Raw genomic sequence first — 7692 nt, 5'->3', positions numbered from 1 at the left:
GATCAGACATCATCATATTTGATTATGCTGACGGCAATAAAACGATTAAACCAATTGAAGACTTTTTGCAAATAGTTGTACATGACCTACTCGGACTTGTTCAAGGAATTGACATGAGCCGGATCTGATCACATCTGCTATAATTGTATTAAAGGTATTCAGATGACTATACTGATCATTGAAGACTGATTGCAATTAGTTGTACATGACCTACTGTAACTTGTTCAAGGAATTTTATGTTTTTAACGGAACATGGTAAGATCATATCTCTTCTTGCTTTGCTATTTGATCTAAAATTCTAGAAATTTATGATATGGGCTTTCGCCTTAGACGACTGCATCAAGCCATCTCTTTTGAGGTCATGACTCATATCTCTTGCCTTTCTCTCCACCCTTCCCCCAACACCGGCTTTTGAGGTCATGACTCATTGAACAGAAGCCAGCATGTTTCAAGTAGTGTTTTATTGTTTGATGATTCTAAAACACACAGTGGTGGCCTTTCCCACCATTCTACTCGAAAAAAAAAATATTCTGAAACATGTACTTGCTAGTCTTTGATCCCCTCATGAAAACATATATGTTGAGGGAGGGAGGGATGGAAGAAACCTGCTTTCTGTTACTAAATAATCTTTGTCACACTACAGATGGGCTTAAATATAATGGTATTTTAGTAACGCAATAGCATTTTAATTCGCTTTTTAAATTTCTAACTTAGATACCGCACAAGAAAGATTTTTTTTTTCCAGAGAGGAAGAAGGAGAGGAAAATTATTGAAACTTTCAAATCCAAGACACTCAAGTTATAATAGAGAAACTTTATTGTTGCACCAAAGCTCTTCCTCACTAGATTTACTTAGAGTAACAAACAAAGAAAAATATAGAGTGATTATGAAACATATAGGTCTCATGCCATTAAAACCTATCTATGCAACAATATAAGGAATAAGCAAAATGATATGTAACATTGAAATGTCTAATGACAACATCAATTACAAGATAGGTCTAGTTCAGTTACACATGTTCAGGTGACTATAAGATTGTTGAATGTTAATTTTGACAATTAGCTAATCTTTGCAAGAGCCAACCCTAATATGATAATGAAAATCCTTTGGATGCTTGTTTAATTTAAGAACTCTTTTGGGAAGTATGATCATCTAAGGGAGGGGGGATTTTGTACATAAAGGAAAAGAGGATTTTATATAAAAAGTAGAAAAGATTGGTTTTACTTTATGCCACTTCATAAACTTTATTTTCTTTCCTATATAATTGGGATTTTTTTCTCACCCTAAGATTGAGATGTCTTTAGCCTCTGCCCTACACGCATTTAGATGACTATAAGATTGTTAAGTGTTAATTTTGACAATTAGCTAATCTTTTCAAGAGGCAACCCTTATGTGATAATGAAAATGCCTTGATGCTTGTATTATTTAAGGAGTCTTTTGGGAAGCATGATTATCTAAAGGAGGAGAAACTTTGTACGTAAATGAAGAGGGAATTTTATAAAAAGGAGAAACTGTTGGTTTTACTTTATGCCACTTCATGCACTTTATTTTCTTTCGCATATAATTGGGATCTTTTTCTCACCCTCAGATTGAGATATCTTTAGCCTCTGCCATGGCTTATCCATGATTTTGATCTAGTATTTGAAAAATCCATACAAACTTGAAATGTATGAAAATAACATTAAAAACTTTTGCATGCTTTTTGTTTTTTAAAAAAAAAATCCCTGGTCTAGGGTTTATTTTTTGCAAATTTGTATAGTTAATCTTCAAAATTTATGTAATAGACCACAATATTTCCAAACCTACGGAATGCTACACTTTTTTTGGTTTACAAAAAGGTGGCTAGAGGCCAGAAAGTGGAAAACTACTTCCATTAATGAGGAAAAAAATATGGTCGAAAAATTATGCCTTCCTTTTTTGTATTTCCACAATTTCTTAGCAGCATGTCTAAGAATTTCTAGAAAAATTGTGCAATCAAAAAGAAGTCAAGATTTCAAAAAAAAATTATTAAAGTGTGTAACATTGTACAAAATAATCTATTAAAGTATGCAATAAATAGTTTAGTCTCGCATATTGAGATCTATGTTTATGCAACTCTTATTTCAATTAGCACAACTACACTTCTTTCTTTAGCTACACAGCATTTGTGCAAATATGAGAAAGTCATTATTAAATTATATATGTTGTTTATGAAAGTTGAAGTGTGTAGCTAACATGCAGAGATGCTTAACAGAAACAAACAAAAATATAAGACTTATATAAAAAATACATATATATTGAGTTTTAACGTGGTTGACATTGGCCGCTCTATATGAATCATGCGGTAAATATTGTAGATTATATATATATATATATATATATATATATATATATATATATATATATATATATATATATATAATGGACTACTATATCGAACTTGTCAATTATTTTTTTTAGGGTTTTTTGCATGGATACCCTTCTAAATATCGGATTTTGCGTGAATCACAATAGAAGTTGATCAAACTTATAGGAAAATTGCTTTCTTTATACAAAAATGCATAGCTCGAGAAAGAAGTCAAACTATGCAATAAAAATAAGAATTTTCCAAATTTATATATTTAATTATACACAACTAAGTGCTTGCTTGGATAGTATTATCTTTTACTGGTTCAATTTTGAGTTACGTAGGCTTGCCAACTTGGTTTCCCTCAATTATGTACACCTTCTATGCAAATTTCCAAATAAAAGAGTAGTAAAGGGAAATTACCATTTTTCTCCTTTGTGCAGGAACTCCTTATATCAATACTGGGCCCATGCAGTACATTGGGTACGGTTGTTTTCTTTTCCTTCAACTATTTTTGAAATGCAATCTGATAAGTAATAAATTATAATAAATAGCAACCTTCAATAACCAAATTTGCTTTATATATTAAATATTAAGCAATGAAATTATATTTAATGATGGCCGACCATCTCAATATTGTCATTAATATTTATCTTATATTAAATAGTAAATTTTCTTTATGACTTGTCATATTAATATTGATGTTATTACTATCAGCATGTATGTGGCAAATAGATAACTTTGCACAAATTAAGCCTCCATTTTATATATATATATATATATATATATATATATATATATATATATATATATATATATATATTATGTATGTATGCATATAAACTTTTTATTTTTTTTGGTTAACCGGATGATTCATACAGACCTAGTGCAAATGCATCCAATAAAATCAAAAAATAGCAAATCGCAAAGTGTCATAGGCAACTCCCTCTTCCCACTCCACAGGGTACTTCCGGAGTAATCGGCTACATACGAGGCCATCCAATCCACGGCCCCATTCGTCTCTCTGAAGATATGCCTGGCCTGAAACTCCATGCCCTTGGCCATGTCCCAGATATCGCGCAACAGGGGGTGACACCCATGCACACCGCCGGTGCTCCCCGTAATCTAGCTGATCACTGTGGTTGAGCCCCCCTCAAGGAGGACTGCTCTAGCACCTAGGACACGTCAGGCATGGCCCAGCCTTAGCCAGGCCATCCTCAGCTCAGCCTCTGGGACCGAGACGTCGAAAAACTAGCGCCCTCCAGCAGAAACTACTCTTGAATTTGGGCCTCTGATGATAAAGGCTTCACCTTCCCTCCTACCACCCTCCAGAACACGTCCGTCGAAATTAACCTTGATAAAACTCAGGGATGGGGGCTCCTAAGTGATAAACACGGTCTGAGGCACTGCAACTACAGAGGAAGAGCCATGGTGCCCCGAGCTATCAAGGGTCCATCGGACCGAAGGACCTGAACAATCTCGAAAGCCTGAACCCGTGCCCGCTCCATAATAAAATGAGAGGAGGACACCTCTCACCAAAGGTCCAGGCATTTCTAGCCAACCAAATTTGATAAGCAACATAGGTTGCCTCAACGGCCACCTGCCGAAATGGAGGGGCAAAAGCCCATTGCTTAAGAGCTAACAGCAAGGAATCAGCCCCACTCCGCATATTCGGCGAGAGTGCCATAAGCCCCCAAACCCTCCTGGCATGCTCACACAGGAAAAGGGCCTGATCTGCTATCCCATCAACCTGGCAGCCAGGGCACTGGGCCTGGATGCCCAGCCCACAACCGCCTAGCACTGATCTCATCGGCAACCGACCCCACGCCACCTTCCAGAGGAATAGGACCACCCTCGGGTGGAGACCGAACCGCCAGATCCAGGCGCAGTCCACCCCATGGCATTGTTCCCCCTGAATAGCATGGTAAAGGTCTCCCACTCTGGCTCTATAACTGGAAGTCACGCCCCAAACCCTCACATCAGGGCCGGTTCTCCCTGGCACGGGGATAGACCGTACCCTCTCCGCAAGGTGCTCCCCAAACAGCAGGCTAATGCGGTGGAAATCCCACCCCGCCCCCTCTGGCCGAAGATGGTCGCTTACTCGAAGACCCTCCACGGCCTTAACATTAACCATCATTGGCCAGAGTCCCACCAAGGTTGAATCCAACCATGAGTCCTCCATCACATCCACGCTATGCCCATCACCAATCAACCACCTAGAGTGTGCCAGAACCGGGGGCACATACCTGCTGATCTCATGCCAGAAGGAGCATCTTTGGCTACTCCGAACAAGCATGCCTCTCTCTGTCGGGCCATACCGAGCTGTCATCACCTGACTCTAGAAGCATTGCGGCTCTAGGATCCACCTAGCCACGTGCCGAGCAATTAAAGCCTCTCTCCTGGCACGGAGGGACTGCACCCTCAATCCTCGTTCGCGGATCGGCATACAAACCGCCTCCAGGCCAACAAGTGCACCCCGTGCCTATCACCGCGAGAACCCCAAAGGAAATTCCGAAGTAGCCTCCCTATCCTTTCCAGCACAGTCTTCGGGACCACCATGTTAGACATAAGATATATCAATATGGAACAAAGGACTGACCTGACTAGCGTAAGCCTGTCCATTATGGATAGAGATGTTGCTCTCCAACCCTCCAGACGCTCCTAGACACGTTGCACCACACTGCCACAATCCCCCACCCGCAATCTCCTGCCAGTGATAGGACACTCCACGGCTCCACGTGCTCCCTTATGCCAAGGAACCCCCTAATTTTCTACCTCACCTGCCACTCCATCTTTGGGCTAAAGCAAATGGTGGACTTAAGTAGGTTCACCCTTTGCCCGAAAGACATGCAAAAGTCTTCACCCTGACCAAGAGGAGGCAGTCATCTACAAAAAGAAGATGAAAAATCGGTTGGGCACCGGGGGCCGAGATGTAGGCCTCCAAGACCTGCTCCCGACATGCAACCCAGAGGGCCTGGGATAGCACATCTGCATAAATAATAAACAAGTAGGGGAACATAGGGCATCCCTGTCGAAGCCCCACTATGGACTTGAAGAAAGGCGAAGGTGAGCCATTAACTAGCAAGGAAAAAGACGGGCCCCTGCACGCATCCTATAATCCACGCTATCCAGGTCTTATGAAACCCTAGCCTCGCCAGAGCCTGCCTAAGGAAACACCACCACACCCGATCATAAGCCCTTTCCATATCAAGCTTAACTACCATGTAACACCTCCGCCTTGGAGCTCATTGTAGGTCTCACATCATCTCCTGTGCGATCAGGACATTGTCAGTGATGCTTCGTCCCCCCGCGAAGGCCCTCTATTCCGAACAAATGAGTCCAAAAAGCAGTGGCTTCATCCTACCCACCAAAATCTTTGCCACCACCTTATAAAGGGTCGTGCATAAACTGATTGGCCTGAAGTGACTAGGTTCTGACGCATCAGGACAATTTGGAATAAAGGTGACGAAGGTGGTCTTCCAGTCATCTACCATCACTGTCGTACTAAAGAATAACTGGACTGCCACTACAACCGTCGTACGGATGATACACCAATATCTCCTGAAGAATAAAGGGGGGAACCCGTCCAGACTTGGGGCTTTATCCTCATCCAGAGCCCAAATAGCACCCCTCACCTCCAACTCCGAAACTACCCTGATCAGCTCAAGAATCTCCACCTCCCCAACCCCAGCGTCCGACACCGGAAGAGGAGTAGGAGACTCGGAGCCACTATCCTCCGTCCATCTCGACTTGAAGAAGTCGAGCAAAACTTGACTGGCCCTACTCTCCTCCTCCACTCGCTGCCCCATCTCATCACGCACTGACCGAATCATGTTCCTCTGGCGCCTGATAATGGTCGATCGATGAAAGAATCGGGTATTCCTATCCCCCTCCTTTATCCACTGGACTCTGGACTTTTGTATCCAAAATACCTTCTGTTGCTTCAGTAATGAGTGGTGCTCAGCCAGCTTTGACGACATGTCAGCCTCAGGAAGCTCGCCACCACTATCCTCCCTCCCCTAAAGATCGACAATGGAAGACTCCACCTCCTCCAATCTCTTAAAGATGTCACCCACAACCAACCGATTCTATCTGCGAAGCCTCCGCTTAGTAAGCTCCAACTTACGCGAGACCCGCTGCATGGCATCACCTCATACAGGAAGACCCCAGGCCTCTTGAACCACATCCTAGAACTGGGGGTACGATAGCCACACCTTCTCAAAGTCGAAAGGACAGCAGTGGCTCGAACCCTAAGCTGTGGAGAACAAGAGTGGGTTGTGATCAGAGGCTATGCGGGGCAAGTGACAAACATAAAAATTCGGAAACCGCTGGATCCAGCAAAGGGAAGCAACAACCCTGTCAAGCCGCTCCCAAATCCTAGCACGTCCCAATTGATTGTTGCACCACGTGAACCTCGGCCCAGAGAACCCAAGGTCCACCGGCTCGTACCTCATCAAGAAGTCCTAAAACTCCCTTCGTTCTAAAATGTCAGTGTAGGGCCTACCATCCCTTTTCTCATGAGGCCCCAAGGTGCAATTGAAATCGCCTGCCAAAACGGTTGGGAACCCCTGCCCAAGGAGGCTAGAAGCCTCCTCCCAAAGAACTCTCCTTGTCCTATAATTTGTGCTAGCGTACACACTACACAAAACCCAGGGAAATTCGTTAGGTTCGGAGATTACCATAATAACCTGCTGATTGCAATTATGGAAAGCGTCCGTAGTGGCCACCCCATGCTTCCACAGCACCAGGATGCCCCCGGACAAACCCTGGGACTCAACCGCAAAGGACTCCCAGGCCGTCTCAAAGCAACGTCGTGCTCGGCGGAGGCTGTCCCCCGACAAACGCGTCTCACACAACAATCAAATGTCCAGGTTATATACTTGGACCAATCTTCCAAATGAGGAATAGAAGGAGGGCTTGGCTGCCCCCCTACAATTCCAAACAATGATCTTCATTCTGCATCCCAATACCGGCCAGGCCCATGCTCTTCCCCAAGCAAGTCCCAATCATCCGTCACCCCATCAAACAAATCCCCCTCTTGGGCCGGCCCAGCGCTCAACCCATCCTCACCCACCATGGCAACCGCCTTCCCCATCATGGCCGCCCTCAACACCTGCGTCGCAGCGGAGTGTTCCCCAATACCCAACGGTGAGCCTATTGCCGTCACGCTCTCTCCTAGTCTGGCACCGCCAACCACGGGCACCGACCTGACCCGTCGTGTAGCTCCATTCTTCCCCAAAACGCCCCCAAAACCTCCCTTCCCTCGCCTCGCCTCCGGCTCCACACCAGATCCCTACTGCGGCAGAGGTCATGGGGGTTCAAAGGTTGTCGGTGGCAGAGCCAGAACCAGGGGCGCCCACTCCGAG

The sequence above is a fragment of the Phoenix dactylifera genome, unplaced genomic scaffold (genome assembly GCF_009389715.1).
Source record: "Phoenix dactylifera cultivar Barhee BC4 unplaced genomic scaffold, palm_55x_up_171113_PBpolish2nd_filt_p 000854F, whole genome shotgun sequence".
Lineage (NCBI taxonomy): Eukaryota > Viridiplantae > Streptophyta > Magnoliopsida > Arecales > Arecaceae > Phoenix > Phoenix dactylifera.
Note: the sequence above shows the minus strand (reverse complement) of the source record.